Source organism: Lissotriton vulgaris, chromosome 4_1, assembly GCF_964263255.1.
Source record: "Lissotriton vulgaris chromosome 4_1, aLisVul1.2, whole genome shotgun sequence".
Taxonomy (NCBI): Eukaryota; Metazoa; Chordata; class Amphibia; order Caudata; family Salamandridae; genus Lissotriton; species Lissotriton vulgaris.
Window position 1 is genome coordinate 1,602,221,563 of NC_141691.1, and position 24,987 is coordinate 1,602,246,549.

The 24,987-nt window shown below is 42.7% G+C and overlaps 1 protein-coding gene and 1 pseudogene across 1 annotated transcript in view; one reads left to right on the forward strand and one right to left on the reverse strand.

Moving 5' to 3' along the window:
* SLCO5A1 (solute carrier organic anion transporter family member 5A1) overlaps nucleotides 1-24,987 on the reverse strand; it is a 372,433-nt gene that overhangs the window by 192,386 nt on the left and 155,060 nt on the right. The gene's annotated exons all lie outside the window — the stretch shown is intronic.
* LOC147724301 (uncharacterized) overlaps nucleotides 16,280-24,987 on the forward strand; it is a 75,636-nt pseudogene continuing 66,928 nt past the window's right edge.

Genomic DNA, 24,987 nt, shown 5'->3' on the forward strand with positions numbered 1-24,987 from the left:
GACTCAAGCTGGGAGCGACGGTCAGAGCAGCAGACCGCAGCTCTCGCTCACACCAGCGAGTCCCCGGGGAGGCAGCAAAGCGGAACACTGAGCTCTTGGCAATCCTTCTCTTCTGATAGCGCAGGCAGCAATACAGCAATTCCGATATCCTCTCAGTGAAGACAGCAGTCAAGTGAGTGGCGCCCGCGAAGCGGGGGTCACGAAGCAAAGTAGTGATTTCGGTGGTGGGCGTGTCCGTGGGCGTGTCGCCTGGGGGAAGAGGCAGCAGCTGCTCCAGGCAGGGGCAGCTGGTCCTCGCAGTCCCCCGGGCTAGATGTAGTTCTTATTTACGCCCTTGCCTCAACCCTGGAGACTCAAGCTGGGAGCGACGGTCAGAGCAGCAGACCGCAGCTCTCGCTCACACCAGCGAGTCCCCGGGGAGGCAGCAAAGCGGAACACTGAGCTCTTGGCAATCCTTCTCTTCTGATAGCGCAGGCAGCAATACAGCAATTCCGATATCCTCTCAGTGAAGACAGCAGTCAAGTGAGTGGCGCCCGCGAAGCGGGGGTCACGAAGCAAAGTAGTGATTTCGGTGGTGGGCGTGTCCGTGGGCGTGTCGCCTGGGGGAAGAGGCAGCAGCTGCTCCAGGCAGGGGCAGCTGGTCCTCGCAGTCCCCCGGGCTAGATGTAGTTCTTATTTACGCCCTTGCCTCAACCCTGGAGACTCAAGCTGGGAGCGACGGTCAGAGCAGCAGACAGCAGCTCTCGCTCACACCAGCGAGTCCCCGGGGAGGCAGCAAAGCGGAACACTGAGCTCTTGGCAATCCTTCTCTTCTGATAGCGCAGGCAGCAATACAGCAATTCCGATATCCTCTCAGTGAAGACAGCAGTCAAGTGAGTGGCGCCCGCGAAGCGGGGGTCACGAAGCAAAGTAGTGATTTCGGTGGTGGGCGTGTCCGTGGGCGTGTCGCCTGGGGGAAGAGGCAGCAGCTGCTCCAGGCAGGGGCAGCTGGTCCTCGCAGTCCCCCGGGCTAGATGTAGTTCTTATTTACGCCCTTGCCTCAACCCTGGAGACTCAAGCTGGGAGCGACGGTCAGAGCAGCAGACAGCAGCTCTCGCTCACACCAGCGAGTCCCCGGGGAGGCAGCAAAGCGGAACACTGAGCTCTTGGCAATCCTTCTCTTCTGATAGCGCAGGCAGCAATACAGCAATTCCGATATCCTCTCAGTGAAGACAGCAGTCAAGATCAACAGAAAAGCAGCATCTTGCCAAAGGTTCAACTCTTTTCTGGTAACAACAATATATCTCTGGGAAGGACCCCCCACAGCAGCTAGATACTCTCCGGGAGTCATAGTTAACGATCTAGAGGCCACTTAAGGGCTATCCTCCCTACTATTAAGAGAGAAAGAAAACAGAGATCAACCCAGCTAACACGGAAAGAGGGCTTGTGAGACAAGCCAAGGGAATAGAAAGGTGTGGAAAAAGGATGGAGTCCTGAGGATCGGCTATGCACAGTGCTGCTGGGGATACCCCCACATGTACCCCGACATGCTGGATCACTGCTGGTGAAATCCCAGAAGATAATGCACTATTGAATGCTTGACAGCCAGTCCAAGACTGGAGAGTCCCTCACCCCAAAGCCGACATCACAGAGGTGCATCTGCAGTATCCAACTTACCTATCTGCATAATGTAACATTGGTTCATCTGTAAGTTACACAATGTGCTTTGCAGAAGACACAATAAACCCTCAATGCCAGTGCCAAACTGTGGGCCCTTGGCCTATTGTTGGGTCATGGAAATTATAAATAAAGATGCCATTAAATCCTGGATTTATCTTGTCACATTTGTCACGCTTCAAAGACAGAGGTCGCGTTTCAGGCTGCTTGTATTTTAACATGGTGATAGATATTTACAAATTCCTCTCACTTTGTAATCAGTGAAAGAAAAGTAAAGTGAATTATGTTACAATCTTGCTGGTGTACAGGTGTGTGAAAGGAAAGGTTTTCATTTGTTTTGTAACGTACAACAACATGAAAATACCTGTATATGACCTGTAAAAATTTAGGAGTTAGGAAAGGAAAATTGAAGTAAATTGTTTTGCTTTTCGAACTTCATGTAAACAAACCAACAATTTTCATAGGAGCAAAACAAATCAAGAACACTTTACTTGTTGATGCACAAAAATAAATAGTCACTGAAACCGAGTCTACACATTATCATTTGTGCTCCATATATTTTCATCACTACACTGTATGTCTGCCCAAATTAGGTGACCATTTCAATGGAAAATGTGTTGCCTGTAAATGACAGTGCGTTACCGCACAATGCATTAGTGACACAAAAAATGGTCCACCTCAGGTTTTTTAAAGCTAGGTGGATTTCAGTAGTTTGTCATTCTGAAAAATGGGTTGTGGTTCTAAAACGTTTGGAAAGCTCTGCTTCATGCTAGACTATGACTAGAAAAAACACAGGTCTCTCCAGCAAATGAAGTAACCACCATAGTAACCTTATCATTATTATTCACTGAGATTTACTTGGCACATAAAGATCTCTGCAGCAGGTGCTTTAACCCCAGATTCTAAAATTGAGCCTTGGCAACCAATTAAGCCAGAAGAGATTTACTGCTATGTTTCTGTTGTGTCCAATTTCTTTTTGGTAGATTTTTTAAAATAAAGAAATGTATAAGTTGACTGTCACACTAATTTCCATGACTCCGCCCCTAGTGACTCCACCCCCATTTCATTGCCACACCATGATCCCCGATTTATGGGTTTCGAGAATGAGTTTTGTTTTCCAATTCCAGCACTGGGTCATTTGCAGGGCATTAGCAAGGCTGGAAAACTGTTTCAAACCTGCCTCTTATCCACCCTGTGGTTTTTCCCAGCATGTCCAGAGGTTGCCAGTCATGAAGCATGACACATAATGTGGATGAGGCTTCCTCACCCACAAACAACTGGTTTCCTCATTTGCCCGTAGGGCTTAAATAGGAGAAATAATCCATCCCCCTTTAGTCGGACACTGTACTGTTTGTGATTTATAATGATACTGCTGAAATCACCCAAGCCCCAGTCTTGCTTTCAGATGCTAGCTTGTTTGGAAGTGGGTGAACTAACAAATTGACAGGAAGAACCTTTGTACAACATGAGCCAAGAAACTGGCAAGTAATTCATGTAACAAAATATGCAGAGTAACTTCACAATTAACAAGCATTTACAATGCAACGGTTTCGCCTTTGGAAAAGTTAGAGCTATTGGCAATGTAAATGACAATGCCATTTATTTATCTGTTTTCAAAACCAACACATAAATACAAATTTTGTCATTTACAATGCCAATAGCTCAAACTTTTCCAAAGGCGAAACCGTTGCATTGTAAATGCTTGTTTTTTGTTTGTGTGAGGGAGTGGGTGCTTATCTTTTGTGAGAAATGTGCACTAGTTGTTTGTATTTTCTTTCCTGCTTTCTTTCCTGCTTTTCTCCTTTCATTTTCATAAACTCTTATTATTCTCATATGCAACTTCTGTTCCATTGATCTTTTCTGTTCTCATTTCATTGCATTTGTCTGTCCTGTGCTCTTTGTTAAATTTGACTTTCGCACTGCTTGCTAATAATGCTCTTTTCCTTTTCTGTCAAAAAAAGAGGGTGATGTTATAGTTACAAGTTGTCCTTGTTTCTTTAAGGACAACTTGTCAGTTCCGCGCGCCTGCCCTCGTGCGCTATTGTCATTTACTATGTCACTCATCCTGGAGTTCTCGTTCGAACCCTGCTGCTCTGTTGGTTCGGCAGTTACGGCGGGGATACCAGGATGAGCGGTTGTGGGTTATGCTTATCATGTATGTAACCAATAAAGGTTTTGAAACTAAACCTTTGTTCAAGGATCCTCATTTCAACACAAGAACCCTCTTTCAACAAACACATGTTCAAGGGCTGGCAGGCTACACCCCCTCCCCCTCTAAAGCTGAATGATAAACCAACCCACTGGCTTACATAAATAGTGTTAAAGGAAATACATCTACAGAACAAACCAACCGAATAAATCAACGCAGGGCCAAGCCAATGTGAAATACAATGGAAAAAAACCGAAATAACTAGAGTAATTTTTAAGACGCTGAAGTCACATTTCGACTAGCACTTGGCACACAAAGAGTTCTAAGGAAAGTGCTCAAATTGCCATCAATAAAAGGAAAATAATCCAATATAAAAGAAAACAACTGCACAATGTCCTTCCATCATAAAAGTAATAAAACATGGATTGGTATTCGATGTGGTAGATTATCTGCAATCGCACAGGAAAACGTAATTAGTGCACCGCACACATCAGTGTAATCAACTGTTCAGGAAGGAAAAGGGTTTATGCCATGTCTCTAAAAATATTTATGTACATGCTTTAAACTATGGGCTCGGGAGTTGCACTCATGTTAAAATGAGCCTTTATTTTGAAATTTGCTTTAAAAAATAAAAATAGCATTTCACCCATACCCTTCATTCTATTGCTGCCATGCATCCAACTATCACCTAGAACACAACAGCACATTTTACTCCTTGATGCCAATCAGAAAGCAACAATACAGAACATTAGACTGGACCATTCACAGGCACCCAGCACAACAGACATACGCTATCTAGCTGGCTGTCCACGTGCCCTGTGCTTTTACTTGTGCCGGTGGTTGCAGGCAGTGGGCCTTTATTGGGGAACACAAAACATTTTTCGCCATAAGATTCTGACCTAGAACAAGAGAGCAAAAATGGAGAATAAAAGGCAGAGAGAAGGAAAATTAATAGTGGAAAAGGGTGAAAGCAGTGAGTAAAAAAAAAACACTGTAAGAGAGAAAGTAAGAGGCAGGAACTGGAGGGTGGTTAAAGACGAGGTGGCATCAAGAATAGACAGTGTTAGCTTTAGGAAACTGTTGGAAAGCCGAATATTTTGGGTCCTTGCACTTATTTATTCATTTTTTCCACCGCATCCACCAAGAGGCTTACCAGTAGGTTACCCGCGGCCGAATTGGCCAGGCCCAGACGGTGGACGTGGGGACCCCCGAGGGCGCCCAGGCATGGCATGCGGGCAAGTCTCGGAACGGGGCACCAATGAGAGCCAAGGCAAATCCTCTTTATGACTCGGCAGTCCAGCCAGATACCAGAGTAGACGTTTTCTTACAGAGTTGAAAAACGCTTGAATATCCATTGTCTGACGCACACAGAGCGTGGACTCCGCATTCTGCTCAACTCTGACTAGTTGGGGGCGGGGCCATACCTTCATCTATTAATAGACTCCCTGCACCATGAGGTTTCAACGCTACCAAGGGGTAGGGGCGGCGGGCGAGTAATCTATTTGCAAGCATTTACACTCTCATTAGTGACGACTTGATTGACGCACCAATGCCCATTTGACTAAAAGGGCAATAGCGACCCCTCCCCGTCGTGCTCTGTTGCCCCGGCTGCTGCAGCCTCAGGACTCCGAATTCTCCAGGCAGTCATGTATGCTGGGGCTATTGTACATTTCAGGCCGTCCAAACCCCTTTGAAAAGCTGAGGCGGCTTTATTTTTTGGAACCGATTCTTCGTGTATCTTTTTTAAGCCCACTTGCAAGCTGTGGCTCAACGGGTAGGGCGGCCGACTTTCAGCCTCGGGAACCAGGATCGAATCTGGCAAGAGGTCGAACAGGTGATCGCTTAATCTTACTGATCCTACAAATGAATATGTCTTCCTCTAATGCAACTCGTGATCATGTAAACCACAGTGGTACCTTTTGGTCTAATTCCTACTATGTTAAACTGCAAAAATAAATAAATATGTACGGCCTCATTTGCCTATTTCTTCACTCTCCCCATTGACAAACACACTGCAGCAGTTACTAGTCACAGCCTAACTTATAAAAAAGGGGAACTGACCTACATACCTTTGTTTTAAAATGTAATGGAGCAAGATCGTTATGTTGTCATTTTTATAGCGCTTTCCCAGTGCTTATGCGGCCCAAAACGCTATTACAGTAGAAAACAAGTCAGGTCCCCGGGCCGGCAGCCAATCACAGCGCGGCCCGGGGAATGACGTCACGGGGGTGTCCCGGCCGGCAGATTCGGGGGCGTGTTTTTCACCCTCTCCCCTTCCCATTGGCTGGAAGGTAAAATTCCAGCCAATGGGAAGAGGAGAGGGCGGTACTTAAGACACAGAAACGCCCCCGAATCGCGTTTTCACGGGGAAAGCGTGATTGACAGCCACTCTCTTCCAATGGCTAGCCTCCATTTATGGAGCAAGCCAATGGAAGAAGGGGAGTGTTCAAGTCCCCCATAGTGTAAACAAAAGCTTTCGCCCTGGGCGTAGCACCTGCTTCGCAGGTGCTACGGCCAGGTCGAAACCTAAAAAGGGCATATAATTAAAATGCAGAAATGTTTCACCATCGTATTTCAGCTGTATCACTGTATTGAAAGACATTTACTAAAAATGAAAGCTCAAATTTGTTGGGAACTTAGAAAATGTCATGCCGTTCCTGTCCTAATAACAATGCTAATAATGAACTAAGGGAAATGTGTATATACCTTTATAATAACGATTCCCAAATAGTCATTTTTTTGTGAATCGCTATTTAGTAATCAGTATTCTAAATGTATAAAATGCTTATTTCTTAATTTGGGTATTCCTGGTGGGTCGCAAATTGACCTACCTCATGAATATTAATGAGGTAGGTTGCAATTTCGACCCATTAGGAATCACAGCCATTATAGGGATGGTGGTCTGCTGAGGTCAGCATATCACCATGTCTGTAATTGCTTTTCCATAAAGAGCAATCTTTTTTTTTAAATGCAGCCTGCTTCCCTTAAAGAAAAACCGGATGTGTTCAAAAAGAAAACAATTTACCTTTTAAGTTTCGTTTTTGGCCTGTGGGACCACTGCCCGCTATTAAAAAGCATGTTTCCAACATTCCCAAAAGAGAAGGGGTACCAAGGGGGCCCTACCCATTTGCAAATGGGTTACCACTTTGAAAATGATGGTAAATTATTACAGTTTTGCAACCGTAATTCGGTCGCAAAACAGTAATACATACCATACCAATTTGGTTTTTAGGATGGATGCACAAAATACACCCTTTCCAAATAGCGAATCGCAAATGCAAATTGAGTTGGGCTTTTGCATTTTGAACACTTGAAAAAACATTTTTCCGGTTGCAAATGGCCCATTTGCGAACGAACAAATGCATTGCACATCTGGCCCCTAGAGGCAAATCAATTGCCATGAGCCCCCAATATGTAGCCTAGATTTTTATTATACATGGATCAACATTATAGTTCACTCAGTGAAACCCAAGAGAAAGATTTGCCTAGGATCACATAATTTGGTCAAGTGTGTAAACTGGGAATGACACAGGTTTTCTGCTTTGACATTGTTCAATTCAGCCATTTGAAAGAAATCCCTTTATTTATCCTGGTTTACAGCAAAGGTTAATGTTTTTCCATTAGTTCTTAAGTATGCAAAAAAAAACTGATGAATGTAATACTAAAGTATATCTCAGCCACTGGTAATTACTCACGTTGTATCTCTGCCCATAATTTTCTTTGCGCACCATGCCACCTCAGTTTGGACACAGCCATATGCAAATCAATCTTGACCCTGCTCCTATGGGAACAGTCAAACTCAAACTGAGGGCCTCCCTAAACTGGAATCCAAGCAACCCAGAACTGTCTTCGCCCAAATTAGTGCTCGTCAGCTATGTTAGCTTGATTCTAGTGACACGGTGTGCGCAGGACCCACATCTGGGCATGCCTGTCCCACTTAAGGCGCCACACTAAAGTATATAAAAAAGTGATGGATAGAATGCTTGAATTAATCACAGGCACTGGTAATTATTGGGGACACAGTCTGTCGCTATTTTGCACACCATACCACATCATTCATAGAAGCACAGGTATCTAAATCAATCTCATCTACATGGAAAGGTGCAGCACATGGCATAGTACTCCTGATGGAGTGGGCTGGTGGCAGAGTTGGTTTGTCCAATCCTTAGCTGAAGGAAGTTTTACACTGACAAAAGTAAACATTGTTTCATGTGTTACACACAAAAGCACAAGTCATCTTCTGGATAAAAATCAGAAATGTTGATTTATATACTTCTGTCCCTTGGCTTCACAATCCCCTTCACAATCTCTGCAAGCAGGCTGTATGGTTTCCAACATGCAAGGGTGGCGCTCATTGCATGTCCCATGCCTTGGCCACTGATCTGTCTGACAAGCTTCATCACAGTTTTCTGCAGTTGCTGGGGTCTCACTCCAGTCAGTGTCAATGTTCCTAATTCAACTCTGCGGTTCTAATTGCATCAGTTTTCCACAATGGTGAGCGTTTGATGTGTTGTTACTGTGATTCAAACTATCTGCAAGATACTCATAGGTCTCTGCAGCAGTAGAACTGTAACAAAAACAGCTAATTGACCAGTTTACCACTCTGTTCAATATTTTATTTTCTACATTTAAACCTTGTAGGGATTTAAAAATGCCCCCCCCCCCCCATGATTTATATTTTCCCCCTACTAATGTTGATCTCTTGATTCTTGTTCTTCCTATATTATTTTACTACATTTTACATTGTAAAGTTCTGTTGTTCCTGTATTCTTTTCCTACTTTTTACATTGTAAAGTGCAGGTAAAAACTGAAGGACTCGGAGCCACAGAACACGTACAGGCAACAAATGTATGCAGGACAAGTGCTGGCTGTCCATTTACTTGTGGACCATGGCTACACTAATGGCTGCAGAGACACACTCCTAGCAGGCCACTAAAACACATGCACAAGGGAGTCATTTTGACTGTGCGTAGTGTGTTTTAGTGTGTATGTGCAGAAGAATATCTTTTAATTATAAACTCATATCAGAAGGTTTCTGAGGCTATATTGACAATGGTGGGAATGAGATTACAGAACAACTGCAACCTGTTTTAAAGGCAATAAACACACTACCAGTGACTTCAAATGACTGCAAAAAGGGGGTTCCACACAAACTTGATAATGTGACCCACATGCACTGTCTTGGTATTGGGAATCTTCCTTCACTTCTGTTCATTCATCTTATGGGCCCACCTCTGTCTCTTTGGAATCCATTGCTACATGTTAACGATTTACTGACTGTTCATCACCACATGGATGATACTTAGTCTAGTAAATTAGATCCTACTGCCCTTCACAACAAAAGACACAAGATGCATGTTTTTTTTAAGTGATGTTGTTACCCACATATTAGGGATTTAATGATTTAAAAGGTGTGACTAATCATTTCTAATGGTTAATCATTGTGTGGCAATATATCATGGTCCAGAATGTCTGAATTAATAAATGTGCAGAATATCCATTTAGAATTCCTTTTTTCATGGGGAATATTGCTTGCCATGCTCCGAATAACAAATGCAGTGTGCAACTTGGATTTTATTTTTATAATAGTCATATTGTTAGTGTATATAATGGTGGTATGTTTGGTAGAATAATTAATTATATAGTTTTGATATTCAAACTGTGCTTTGTTTTTTGTGCCCTGTTTATTATGCCTGGCTTGTAGAACTTAGCTTCTTGTCTACTGTAGTTAGCAAGACACCAAACGTGTCCACATTTGGGCTGTTAATTCCTTCATTCAGGGAACTCAAGTCACAGGCTTAAGTACTGATCTACTGCCATTTGTTAAATCTTGTACTGCTCTCAAATGTACTTGTGGTGGATCTGCTAAACATATGTGTGAGGTCTTAGATCTGATGTCACTTCATGTGATTTCACTTCCTTTGAGGTCATAGGTCACAATAACTGTGAACTCTTCCCAGGCCTACTTATCTATAGGCTACCAGGGACTAGAGCCTCTATTATTAGATCATTGCAGATTTTTCTGGAATCATGCTGAGACATTGCCACCTTCACAGTCTCGGGTGACTTCAATTTTCATTTAGAAGCAAATAACAACGCAGACTCTACCTCTCTGATCGATAAACTGGGAGGCTACGGGATGAGTCAGATTATATCCAAGCCAACCCATCAAACCCGGAAGGGTTCTGTTGGGTTAAAGAAGGTTACTTTACAGTGCAATGTGTGTCATAATTTCAAATGAAAGCAACCGTATCTCAAAGTGCCTGAACAAAGAACAATTTTGTAAATAAAATAAAAGGTGACTCAAGATACTGTCTACTGTTTTTGTTTACCAGAATTCAATAATTCGTATGTAGTCACAAATGTAGTAGATGGAGGCTGTCAACATACAGGGAAATATTTACATACAAATAGTGATCATGTGACATAAGTGCTCAGTGCTCAAGGCGTGTGCAATATATACAGTGCGGTCAAAGTTTTATGTACAAGTGAGGGATAGGCCAGATAATTATGAGAGACCAATGACTCTTTGGGCTGTTAGTGTTCCTTTCAATATGTAGAGCCTTGGTAACCATCGACGTTTCTACTCATTGTGTGCCGCATTTGGTAGTCACCCTGGGTCTTCATCAGGCAGGGCGGGGGAACACTAACAGTCTACAGAGTCATTGGTCTCTCAAAATTTTGTGGCCACTGTTCCACTAGAGATTATAGCATTCTCTGGACCTGATGATGGAGCAACATAAGGAAGTGGATGTGCGGACAACAGAGCATCAAAAATGCTTACCCCAAAATCACTTATAGTATCAGTTTTTCTTGCAGTCTCCTCATCTTCATTTCCCTGCTTTCAATCCTTTTTAGTCTTTTCTGTTGTCAATGCCAGGTACATTCTAGCTTCCTCAATTACACATTTTCTCCACCTCTGCTGTTCTTTATTCCATTTACCATCAGCGTAATTATGCACTGATCTTTTAGCTCTATTGTGATAGCTTTTTTTTTCTTTGCTATGAGCTACACGCTCCCGAGCATTTAATGCTTTTCACTGTGCGGGTAAAGGAGGTGGTTTCATCTCATATATTTTTTCTCTTAAATTCTCATTAACCTTTTGATCAAATGTACCATATTGTGGAAATCCTAGTGCTCCCTCCTTATCAGTGATCTTGTGCCATTGACAAAGCCTCAAACACGTATGAAGCCCTATATTTGTCGCCATATAATGACATGGCGTACCTTCCTGTGGAGCTTCCTCACCCTTACAGACAGGGACTTGCACATCACCTCTCAATCAATCTCGAAGAGTTTTTCAACATTTCATGATTGCAATGATTCAATAACAAATTAATAAATCGATTTAAATATTTTCAATGTTTTTTGTTCAAATCACAGTTCAGTACAAATACTTTGCTTCCAATCCCAACACATTCATTTCCTTTGTAAACCTATTCATGTCATCTGATAACAGTGGCGGCTGGTGACATTTGAAAGTAGTGGGGCGTAAAAGTTTGAGGTGAGTGCTCGGTGGCGAGTGAGCCTAGTGAGTGAGTCTGACTGCCATAAGGTGGGTTTGCGGGATCCTTCTCGCCATTTTTGTAATCACACTGACTATCCCCAGAGAGCTAAACTAACCCAGCCAATCAGTATTCAGATGCTGATTAAAACGCTGCGCTGTGTAATATCTGAAAAAAGTCCGTGTGACAATGGTGAACACTGCACAGAGATGGTACCCTGATCACCGAAGCGCAAACGTGGGCATTCTCAAAGTAATGCCTTTTTGCTATCCACATTAAATGGATTTATAAACAAACTTCTCCTTTAAGCAGGTATATGAGTGATCTCTCCTGCGATACTGTTGGTGTGAAATAAGGACACTTAAAAATTAATGTGTGAGAGTAACACAGGCTATGCACTTTGTGGGGGGTAGGGAGGGGGAAATCCTAAAACAAATCCCTGCTGCCAGTTGTTGCCAACCCTTGGCCTGAATACTTCCTATGGGATGTCATTGAGCTAAAAATATACCCCAGCCTGACCAGTGCTGCTTCACCTTTAATTTATCAAAAGCCACCATTAATAACACTGTAAAGTCTTTAGTCACATATAGGAGGCTTGGATGTCACACAAGTGACCTTTCTCAACTCTAATCCTGCAGTGTCCCTCTGTCCCTGCTCTATGTAGGCCATCTGCTGATGAGTGCTTCTCTCTTAAAGAAGCCACAGCTCCCATCAGTGTGTCTGTGCTATCCTCCATGTGACAGTATCATCACAGAAGCCAGGGTGGATGGTACTTGTCTCAAGTAATCACTTCATCTGGGAGGAGGAAGATGACAATGTCTGCGTTATTTTTGAGATGGGTGGGAATGGGATATGACCACTGACAGCTTTCACATCACATCCATCATCCATGAGAGGATAATTGCAGAAGGAAAGGCGCTCATGAAGCACTCAGCACAGGTACATCTAGTGACAGGTGTACTGTAGGACATGTTAAGGAGTTCTGCTTCATGTGTAACAATGGCGCTGAGCGCTACTATAATTGCATTTTGTTCAGTGAACAGCTTCTCACAGTAGCATCATATATTCACCTGGGACACTATTTGACGTAGCAGTAACCAGTGCCACAGCATTGTATAGCCACAGGTCAGTTTGTGGGACATTTTGTGGTTTTGTAGCCAAAACATATGGATGGTTTATGCGGCTTAGGAACAATGTCCATACCACTGCACTAAACGTTTCTTACTTAGCACACAAGTTCTCCGTCCTGGGACACTACAGCGCCACAGCCCAGCAGAACACTCTCTACCCTGGGGGCACCACACAGCCCAGCACAACGCTCTCTATCCTGGTAACACCACAGCGCCACAGCCCAGTACAAATCTCTCCATCCTGGGACACAACACCACCACAGCCCGGTGGCGCAATGCTCTCTGTCTGACCTGGTAACACCACAGCATCACAGCCCGGTAAAATTCTCTCCATCCTGGGACATAACGTCACAGCCCAGCACAATTCTCTCCATCCTGGGGACACCCCAGCCCCACACCCAGCAGAATGTTCTGCATCCTGGGGACACCACATCGTCCCAGCCTAGCATAATGCTCTCCATGCTGGGGACACCACGGAGCCACAGCCCCGCACAATATTCTACATCCCGGAGACCCCGCAGCCCAGCACAATGCTCTGCATCCTGGGGACATCATTAAGCAAGCCAGTTCATGAGAAGTGTTTACTTCGGCATTCTTCGGCAAACAGCCTGTTTTTCAATCCCTGAAGGAAAGTGAAGTAGTTCTAAAGAGGCAATCGTGGCTCCATGACCGGACACTGAGAACAGGATTAAGCATGTTCCAAGCTCATTCAGCGCCCACAGAGAATATCCTCCGAAACTCCACAAGAGTGTGACAGCAGCGGCTGTCACGGAAAGGTCAGCTGCGCCTGCGTGTCCTCGCTCAGGGCTAGCAGAGCACCCCAGACAGCAGACAAGTGGTAACCCAATGTGTACTGAGTACTCGGGGGATGTGTCAAAAGCATTAATAGGCAAACCCGTCACTGCAACTGCAGCCAGTGCTGTGTGAGAGGAACCTGAAAAGAACAGGACCAATGTGACAGGAAGGACACCCAGCGGACTCTACAGCTACTAAAGCGGGGAGGGGGGGGGGACACAGGATGCATTAAATGGTGCAGGGAGACAGGTAGGTAAAGCGACACGTATCCTGAGAGGAAGACACCCTTCCTGAGAGGACAGGCTTTGCAGTCAGTGGTGGGACAGGGGAGGTAGCTATATAAGTAAAGAGACAGGTATCCTGAGGGGTAGACACCCTTCCTGAGAGGACATGCTCTGCAGTCAGCGTGACCAGGAGACAGCCAAAGAGGTAAAGACTGAGACTGACAGATGCCCTGAGAGATAGACTGATGAAACCCAGAGAGGACAGGCTCTGCTTTCAGTGGGACAGTGGAGATAAATGAAAACGGATAGGCGAATACTCCTTTACTGTCTAAAATAGAGAGTGGAAATCTCCGTACTTTGTCTAACTCTGAAGATGTTGGGCGGGCGGAACAGCTTTCATCACTCAAAGCTCTTTGAATTTGTGGCCAGCCTTAGTGGCATTTAATGGACCGATCACATTTTTCAAGAAGAGCGTGGACAGTAGAGAAGATAAATACATTGCCACAAAAAAACGAACAAAAAATGTGCCACATGAGTTAAAACCACAAATGACAAGATAAACCGCTGCAAAATACGTGACATTCTTTCATATAACATGCAAAGGTGGCCATTCGCAAATCTTTAGTATTTTATATGTACATGCATAAATGCGTGTGAGTGTGTTTGTTCACAGGCATGAGTGTGTATGTACATATACATGCTTAGCTTATTTATGTATGCACAACTGTACATATATATTATATCCGTGGGTGTGTAGATGTACCTGTTTGTACGGTAGTTGTATGTATATAGCGCAAATGTAGTTAGAAAACAGGGAAACAGTCCTCCTCAGGCAGTCTTTCCTCCCAGCTGCAATTATACTAAAACGTTTTACCCCAAACTAATCCCATATTCTAACAAAAAGGATAGGGTAATTTACCTGACTGCCGTCCGTCAGCACCTCATCCTGGGACCTTGGCGCCTTTACTAGTAGAGCGGAAACCGGAAACCCTGACCTCTGTCCTCAGCCAATCCTGGGCGACACAGGGCACAGTTGCTTTCTGCCCGCCTGCCCATTAGGAGAGCGAGGTTTCGCTCTTCTAATGGGCATGCACCAGGCACAAGTGCGCATGCGTGGGCAAGGCTGAAAAACGTGCCTCCGGCCCCACTTATGCGCACCTGTGTGCTGCTGCCTTCCCCAGACAATGCCTTATGCCTGTCAGTCAACATGACACAGGTCCGCCCACCCCCTTCAGACTCTGAAGGGGGTGGGCGGTCCTGGATCATGCTGACTGACAGGCAATGTCCCTCGGCGTTATGAACTTAAGTAAACTGAGAGTTTACTTCAGTTCAGAGCTACGCCGAGGGAGCTGCGGGTGCGGGCGGGGGGGGCAACGCCCCAACGCCCCCAATGGACGCACCGCCACTGCCGAGATTGATGGCGTAGGTGCGGCAAGTCTCACTATTACACTGGTGATATGCGGTAGCGTACCGTACGCCGAGGTTGATGACGTAGGTGCGACACGTCTGACTATTACACTGGTGATATGCTGTAGCGTACCGTACCCCGAGGTTGATGACGTAGGTGCGGCACGTCTCACTATTACACTGGTGTTATGCGATAGTGTACCGTACCCCGAGGTTGATGACGTAGGTGCGGCACATCTCACTATTACACTGGTGATATGCGGTAGAGTACCGTACCCCGAGGTTGATGGCGTAGGTGCGGCACGTCTGACTATTACACTGGTGATATGCGGTAGCGTACCGTACCCCGAGTTTTGGACTAATGGTTGTAAAAACCAGTCCAGATATTGTCCAATCGGTTCCGATAAAGACCCACACGCTGAAACGATGGGCCTAAATGGTGGTCGTGTAAGATGTTTGTGCACCTTAGGCAACATATAAAACTGTGGCCTTCTGGGATGTTTTATGTTCAAAAATTGGTAGGTCTTGTTGGTGATCCATTTCATTTCAAGTGCTTTGTTTAATATCTCTTTTAGTGTTTAATATCTCTTTTAGTGTAGCCGCAAACACTTCAGTTGGATCCTTTTCAAGTTTCAAGTAAATATTTGTGTCTTGTAAGTGTTGGTTGACACTTTCCTTATAGAAAGACGCGTTCTGGACTGGTTTTTACAACCATTAGTCCAAAACTGGTGCACCCACATAAAAGATACTACAGCATTCTTGAACATACTACAGGAAGTTAAAATCTCGGAGAATGAAGAAATCTGGTTAAGCTCAATTGACGTCACTGCACTATACACTTCGATCCCTCATGATGAGGGCCTTGAAGCTATGGAATGGTGCTTACTAAGGAATGAAATTGCAGGATCAGAAAAAAAAATTCTGATGGAAATTTTACATTTCGCATTGTTTCACAGCTACCTGGAATGGGATAAAGAATACTATGCACAATGTAGTGGAACAAGTATGGGATTTGCTGGGGCACCGTCCTATGCGAACGTTTTTATGTCCAAATTTGAGAACGATCACATCTTAGACAACCCAGAGTGGAAGAAAGGATTGTTAGTCTATAAACGTTTTATAGACGACATATTCATCATGTGACAAGGTAACAGAGAAGAATTGGAAGGTAACATCAGAAGGTTAAATTTGATACACGAGAGAATCAAGTTCACACACGAAATTGACCAACATCAACTATCTTTTTTGGATGTGAAAGTATCGATTAAACAGGGTAAAATTGGCACCAATGTCCATGTGAAAGAAACGGACCGCAACAGCGGGTTACATTACCTAAGCTTCCACCATCAAGCTTTAAAACAACATTTACCAACATCTCAATTCATTCGTTATAAACGGATTACATCAGACCCTATGGATGTTTCTGACATTATTGACAAGCAGATCACAAAATATGAGTCAAGAGGATACCCAAAAAAACTATTACAGGAATCAAAAACCAAAGTCATGGCCATGACACGAGAGTCTCTACTAACTAAAAAAGACAAAACTGATCAGAAACTCACAGTGTGTGTTCTAAAATACTCAAAGCAAGCTTCACAAATAACCAACATCATGCGGAAACATTGGGCCATTATAACTCAAGAACCTGATCTAAAACCTCTCTTTGCAGATCGGATAACGTTTGCCTACAACAGACCTAAGAATTTAAAAGAATTGTTAAAACAAGAAGAAAAAGAACCCAACAAGACAATTCATAAAGGAATGCGTAAATGTGAGAATTGCACACATTGCAACAATGTAATAATAGGACCATCTTTCACACATCCTAGAACTAGACAAACAATTCAACTAAAACATTCCAGTACCTGTGATACAAAAGGAGTGATTTATGGTATCAAATGCCCTTGTGGTAAGTTATACGTAGGACAAACTGAACGCAAAGTTAAGGTAAGAATAACAGAACACAAAAGCAATATAAGGCAAAAAAATATGAAATCCACAGTGGCAGCACATTGGACAGAAACAGGACATAACGTCTCCCAACTAAGATTTACCATATTGGAAGTGGTGGAAACACGCCCAGGCCTGGACACACACAAAATGAGATTAAGATCGGAATATTTCTGGATAAGAAAAATGGGGAGCCTGCAGCCGGATGGGCTCAATGACAGATTGGAACTGACATGCTTTTTATGATTGAAGAGACATGAATTTGTGATGTTCTGCTATAACTTCAGTTTACTTCATTCGTTTATGTTCATATTATATGTTTAACATATAATTTGGTTCACATTGCAAATGTTACAAGTAGCTGGTTAGAACTATGCATCCACGTAGTTATGATTTTAAGAATGTGTAAAAAACGCCTTGAACGTATCCCACCTTAAGATGGCCGACACATTATTATGGTCTACACGTAAATTAAGAACATCTAGACGTTCCTCCAGCCAGTTTTCCATCACAGTATGATCCCTGGTTAGTGAACCTTTTGTAGACTATTTAGATAGAATTTACGTAGCATTTAGTGATTGCACCATTTTCACTCGTGGAGGTGGTAATCTGGTATAGTATAACATTGTCCATACAGCAAAAGCAATACATACACTAATTTTTAAGAATACCCGGTTATGAATGTCATAGACATCACGCCGCTTTAGTGTAATAAACCCGTTTTTTGAATTCGTTGCGATCACGTGATCACGTGACCATCTCACTAACCAACCAGAATACTTAAAACAGACCATAGCACAGTACGCGATCGTAACTCGATTGCCATTGGAGGAGAGGACGCATGAGGCCGATACACTGCATTTCTGTGAGTAACTGACACGGAACGCTTGTCGCTCCGAATAACAAACTACGATGAGTAACATTAGCATTTATTTTCTTGTTGCGCTTAGGTTTGGATGGCATTTAAAACTTTGTGTGCAATATTTAGATAGCACTCTTGGTTAATAATGTTTATTGTAGTATGACAAGGTTAAAAACAAGAGTGAAGACGTTTACTTTTTGTATTCCATGACAGAATGTTAATGTGATATGTGAATGCAAACATAGCTCTGGGCTCAAAATTGCTCTTTGTTCTTTCCTTTAGAAACCCCCGACGAAGGGTTCATTTGCACCCGAAATGCATTGGGTTAAATGTGAAATGCGTTAAGAATGAAAATTGTCAATACTTGAAAATAATGAGAAACAATCATTAAGAAGTAAAGAATAAGAATGGCATAAAACATAAATGCATATGAATCGTTATTTTTGGAATATAATGGATCAAAATTATTAGGACCTTTGATGTCCACAGAAAAGAGTGCATTCCTTTAAACCGTGAGCAGTACCTCTGCTCTCATCTATGCTGAATTTTCACACAGTGTTCCCAGACAAAACACTAAACAAAGGAGTCGCACAAACATGAGAGACTTGTTACTATTGTATACAATAAAGAGTGTGCAACTGGTGAACAATTAAGATACATCCATCCATGCACATATTCATTAATCCATTCGTGCACTCACCTGTCATCCATGTGCAGACTTTTCAATCCAATTGTGGACTCATTAGCATATTCATGCACTCACCGACGTTTATTGCAACACACACGCTAACTCACTCGCCCACTCAATGACTGCTTACTTTCACTTATAAAGTAGCAGACCCATTGCCTTAGCCAACGCTTGCTGCCCATACCTCGCTTCTCAATGAATAGAGAAGCTTCCCTCTTCTTTCTGGTCCTCCCACCCTTCCTTCATAGAACCTTGTTTCTCCCATTCCATTTTTAGTACGACAAAAGTCTATAAAAATTGCCATCTCTGATCCTTTGGTCTCATTTTAAGTTACTTGCTCCTTAACTGCTGTAAATGTTAAATTGTATCGGATTGGTATGGCCTGTGTTTTTAGCAGGCCCATACTTGTTAATACTCAGTTTTAATGTATATTGATTAAAAAAGCTAGGGTTTTTGCCGTAATCTCAGACAGAGCCACTGTGTGGCAAACTGCCACAAGTGCTGGTGTTAACAATTAAGTGCAGTGTTGAGCACTGGAAACCACCAACTGAAATTAAGCACTGCTTACCACCCACATAACGGCCCTAGCTGTCAAAGTTAAGGGAGATATTCTAAGAGGGAACTTTGGGGGAGCCTGGCCCAGCATCATATCCATGGAATCAGCCTGGACAGTGTTAGAACCATAAGACTTAGGGGCTGATTCTGATGCGGGTTGGAAAGCTTCCCGATCAAATTGGTTTGGAAATGGTTTCTGACCCACTCGGATCGGGAGAATCCGGCCGACAGAGTACAATGCATCCGGATGCTTCTCGATACGATTTCGTTGGACTCCCATTGACTTCAATGGGAGCATATGTTCCTAACCGCATCATAATTGGGCCCTCGGTCGGTAAGACATGTTTCCGATCCGATTTGTAAGGAGCAAATGCCGTTAGGAGGCCTTCCTAACCGGATCAGAATCAGGCCCAAGGTGGGAATGCTTTCCTAACCACTTCAGAATCAGGTCCAGAGTCTGAACATGATAACTGTCCTATGTTTGCACTTGCTATATGTGTCACTTTGAAAGAATACAGAATGTCATCTGAGTAGGTGACCACCAATAGATTGGGTGGGTAGATAGAAAAGGAAAGATCCCATGAGAGGAAGTGTATGTGTTTTCCACAGTATTGAGAAGGTGGGCTCTTGAAATGTACGGAAATGGGAAGATAGGAAGGAGTGTCAGAACCCTAAGCACAGACCCCCTGGGGATGAATGTGATGGTGAAGGAGGCTCATTGTTTACTTCTTCACAAATAAACTGAAGGAAAGCCAAAAGAAAGGTGGTCAACAGGCGAGAGTGAGAAATACATTCCTTCCTCCCTGCACAAAATCAGTTAGATGAAACTAGCTGAGGACCCATTCTTTCCCATCTTTCTGTCTTCCTGGGATGAGTTGCAGGACAAGGCTGGCAGACTCTTTTATGTGTTCCTGTGTGTGAATGGGAAATAGATATGGGGCTAAAACATCTAAGAAATAAGATGGTCCAACAAAAGGGACTCCTACCCACGCTCTGTACCACCAGTATAGAGAAAGCAGATGCATGTCCTTGAAACAGTGGATGGGACTCACTAAATTTTGTGAATTCAAATGCTGTATTCATCTAAATTTCTCCATTAGATACAATTACAGTTATTACATTATTTGAATTTATATTTCTTTTATCAGTTTTAATTGATACATATTTACACATATGTTTTCATTTTATTTCCTTTATCATTGATTAGTTTGGAGGGGGAAAAGTAAAATCTGGCCCTCATCCCCAGAGTCACATTTTTCTCAATGGTGTTTAGTTTGGAGTGGGAATTCTAAATCTAACCCCACTCGTCCTATCCCCTCTACCTCCCAGACTCTAATGCTTACCCTAATTTTATTTTTGGGGGATTGCGGAGAGTAAATCTGACAGCTCCAGATTGTAACTTTCCCTAATGTTGCCCAGTTTGGATTGGGGATAGTACATTTGATCCCTCTAGAGCGCAATGCTTTTCCCAATTTTATTTTATGTAGAGTGGGAATTGTAAATCTGATGCCCCCCAGAGGCCCACCTTTCCCCAGTTTTGCTTAGTTTGGAGTGGAAATGATAAATCTAACTCCTTCCAGCATCCAACTCTTTCCCCAGTGTTGGGTACTTTGCAGTGTGAATAGAATATCTGACCCCCTCAGACTCCAACACTTTCCCCAATGTAGCTTTGTTTGAAGTGGGAATAGTAAATGTACCCCCCTCCCAGAGTCCAGCACTTTCTCTAGCCTGGTCTAGTTTGGAGAGGGAATAGTACATCTGACAATCCCCCAAGAGCCCCACACTTTTCGAAGTGTTACTTAGTTTGGAGTGGGAATAATAGATCAGACCCCTCAGAGTCCACTACTTTCTCCAATCTTGCTTAGCTTGGAGTGGGAATAGTAAACCTGCCCCCCACAATAAAAACGTGACCCCCCCTCCAAAATATATGTAAAGTTAGATAACATTTACATTTTTAAAAAATGGTTTATATTTTTGCAGATTTATATAAATTATTTTACAATGTAAAAAACACATTTATTCAGCAAGCTATTTATTTTTACATTTATTTAGATTTAAATCATTTTTAAAATTATTAAATGTTTTAAATTGATTTATATTTGGTAAATGTAATATTTGTAATGTAGAAGTAATATTAATTTTTGATCAATTGTATTTAAAAAACATTTTTTCAAAGACTATTTACAAAATAAATTCATGTTATTTATATAAAATGTATATTTTAAAAGTGATCTCTGGGATCCCGAGAAGGACAGCAGTAGGTATCGCAGGCGAGTGGACATCCTGGATGAATGTGTGGCTACAGGAGTCCGCCCCCCTCAGTATCATTTCAGCTACATAACCTTTGTAGCTTTTATCATTTTCTGTCAGTGGGAACCGTAGTTACGGTAACTTCACTGCACTACAGCACACCTTAGCATGTGTGTTCTCACTTTTTTTCACTTTATCCGGTCCCGAAGAAAGCCTCTGCACCTTTGTTGAGGCTGAAACATGTCGACCACTGTAAGTGGGATAAGGAAGACTAATTCTATCTTCAAAATATCCCCATATTGTTTTTAACCGTGCCCAGGAAACTCAAGAATAAAATTAGGTATTGAGCATTCCAGAGGAACTTTTAAATCACATTCCCCCATTTTTCACGCTCTCACTAAAAAAAAACGCTCCGCAGTTGTTCAGGTGCCGCAGCACAGCTGGGTTGCACTCAGCAGCCCAGCTGGGAACCCGATGATGAAGCATGCCACCAACTAGGTTGGTTGGGTCAGGGTTCTTCTAAAAAACCAACAGGTTTTTTTTGCATTCTTGTGAAGGACAGTGTGCCATCCTTTCATTTGGATCCCCCACAGGGTCTGTCCACGTTGTTGTTTATAGATTATCCAGGGAGAAGGACGTTCCCCATACTTTTCCTCGCTCTCTCTTTGTTGTTATGTATATTTATTTTAAAAGTACTGCAACTTTTTAAAATATAAAATGTATTTGAATTAACAATACTTATTAATCTGACATCATATTGTCCATATTTTACATTATATTTTTGTTTTCAATGTTTTAGTAATGTTAGTGTTATTTTAAAACTCTACATCATTGTAATGCATATTTTTTAACCTTACATATTTTTGCACGATGATATTTTGTAATTTATATTTTTGATATTTTCCTTATAAGTATCGGGTTGCCAATAGTTTGGTTCTCTATATTTTCACCTCCATATTTTTGTAAGTCAAATTTTTTTCAGTACTCAGAATTACAATCGTAACATACTGGATAAAGATAACCCTGAGAAAAAACCTCTAATAGACTCCAGAATGCATACTTTTCTAACTCCATGTATGTGAATGGACTAGAAAAGCTAAATTATAAAAAATAACTCCTCCTGAACAGTCAAAAAAGGCTTATTTTCCCAAACATGTTATTTATAAGAAAGCACTATGCAAGCGAAAGACATCTGGTTGATTAAAAGTGTTCTTTAAGATCAGAACTTCCCATGACACATCTTTTTCATCATACATTTTTTTATCAACTCATCATATCTTTCCAGTTCGAGACCACAATTCCAAGTTTATTGTGATATTCATATCTCCTAATTCAGTATCAAAGTCAGAGAATTCTATGAGGCTATCAATTACCTCCAGTTCAGGCTTCTTCATCCTTCTGCAGATGGGTGCTGGCCCTTTGTGGAGAGGTCTGAGTCTTCCCTTAAAGATGGAGGTTCTTGCTTCCGTTCTTTGACGTAAGTCTGGTTCATCTACAGATCCATTTCTGTGCCTGATCTTCAAAGGCTGGCATTCTGCTTGACAGGTAGAATTGTTATTCGGACTAATTGCAGCATAATGTCTGGGAGAGTGCTGGACACCTTGAAAATCAGGGTAGTTTCTCCACTCCTGAAAAAGATCAATCTTGATCCAGTAGATCCACACAACTATTGGCTCTTTACACTCTAACCAATTTTAGGCAAGCAGTTAGCAAAACTGGCGGCTAAGCAACCTCAAAGTATCTAGCAGAGCAGAACAATCTCGAGTCATGGCAAGTGGGCTTCTGTCAAGGTTTCAGTACTGAGGCAGCATTGCTCGTGGTCCTGCGTGAGAATTGCTCTATTCTTGATGATGGCAGTAGCACTGTGGCAGTGATACTTTTCGATCATTCTGCACCTTCAACACCGTTGAAGCGTTGATAAGAGAAGTGCTGTATTGAGGTCATCTGATTCTCTCATAGCTGGTCATTTCCAGACTCTGTTTCCTCCTTCTCAGATCTAAAAAGGCATTCATCCAGTCTAGCTCAACCTTGTCACCAATTTTTTTATGCCATAGATCAGGAGCGATTCCTCCTTTTGAACGGAGGAGCGTTGCCCCACAAGCGCCAAAGCTGAAAAATAAAATGGTAATAAAGTTTGTTACTGTATTTTTTTTCAGCAACCCGTCCCAAAGTAAGTGTCAGTACGGGACGGGGCCCGCACTGCCGAGTGGAAGCAGCAGGGAGCTGTTCACTTTAAAATGTGATGTCTCTTTGGCTGGCCGTCTTGGGATTTGAGACATGCACATTTTTAAGTTTTCTAACCTAGCTGTTTTAGAGAAAGCGCAGGTCTCCAGAGCTCTTAGGAACGCTAAGAGAGGCCGCTCTATCCAATCCTGGTGCTGCTTTCATGCTGTGAAAGCAGCGCCAGGATTGGGTAGTGCTGTTTCCTGCATTGGAAGCATCCTGGAAGACACCCGAGGGCGCAGGACGTCGCCCTGCAGAGGTAAGTACATTTTTTATTTGCGACCCCCCTTCCCTTGGTACAAGCCAGCAGCCACTTCCATGGATATCCATCCTTTGTCAGATCTGAGTCGATTCTTCAGCTGCATTGATGTGACCTATGCTGATGGTACTGAGTTGATTATCAGGTTGGACAAGGAGGCTCCAAGGTCTGAGCAGAGACTTAGGGATTGTTTGACAGCCATTCATTAGTAGATGAGGCACAATTTGCTCACGTTCAGAAATTGAAAATTGTCTGTTTACTCCAAAGGGACAGGCATGCACTACAGAGGCCTTCTTGTGTTCTGTCTAAAACTGATCATTGTAACAAATTGTATCTAGGCTCATCCACATACCCAGGGTCAAATCTTCAACTGGTGCTAACCTCAGATAATGTAATCACGTGTTGTATTCCCAGAAAGAACTTCATAACTGAGCATGGAGCAAATGCTCACATGCATCAAAGTCAATTGCATTCACAAATGATGCGAATAGCAATTTTCGGCCGTTTGAGAATGCAATTGACTAATTTGGAAAGCATCATGCATTTCGCAATTTTAGGAATCGCAACCATGTTGCGATTTCTAAAATTGCGATTGCATTTAAGAAATCGCAATTTCAGATTTCTTAAATGCAATGCATGATCATTTTTTAATTGCGAATTCGCAATTTGGAAGTGGTAAATTAGCATGAAATTGAACTTCATGCTAATTTACCGAAAACTTTCAAATAGGCACAAATTGTATTTTTGAAAGTTTTAATTTACACACACACATGCCCTTGGGGCATGTGTGTGTGTAAGTTGCATTTAAAGTTACATTTCAGGGGTGCAGGGAGGGGTTCTTTGGACCCCCCTGCACCCTTGAAATTGCTTTCACATTTTGCGAATCGCAATTTGAAATTCGCAAAATGTGAATGCCTTCCCATTATTTCCTATGGGCCTTTTGGCCCATACGAATCAATGGGAAGGGTTTTCCTTAATTGCGATTCGCAAACTGTGAATCGCAATTAAGGAAAAATACCGAATCCAAAAATAAATGCGAATTGTTCATGCATTGCAGTTTGCGATTTCTAAATTGCGATTCCTTAATTTTTCACAATTTAGGAATCGCAAACGGGTGCAATGATGCATGTGACCGAAAGAGTAGCCCGGATTTTCTACAGGCTAGAAAGATTGGAGTTCTCCACTCTTCTGCAACTGAACATTCGTACCATGCTCGAAGAAGCCCTGTTGAGAATGCTGCTCCTTTCAGAGCTTGCCCCCTGCTGGTGGAACGGCCTCCAAATGGACATTAAAATAATTGAGAACCATGTGTTTTTTGCAAAAGCTTTGAA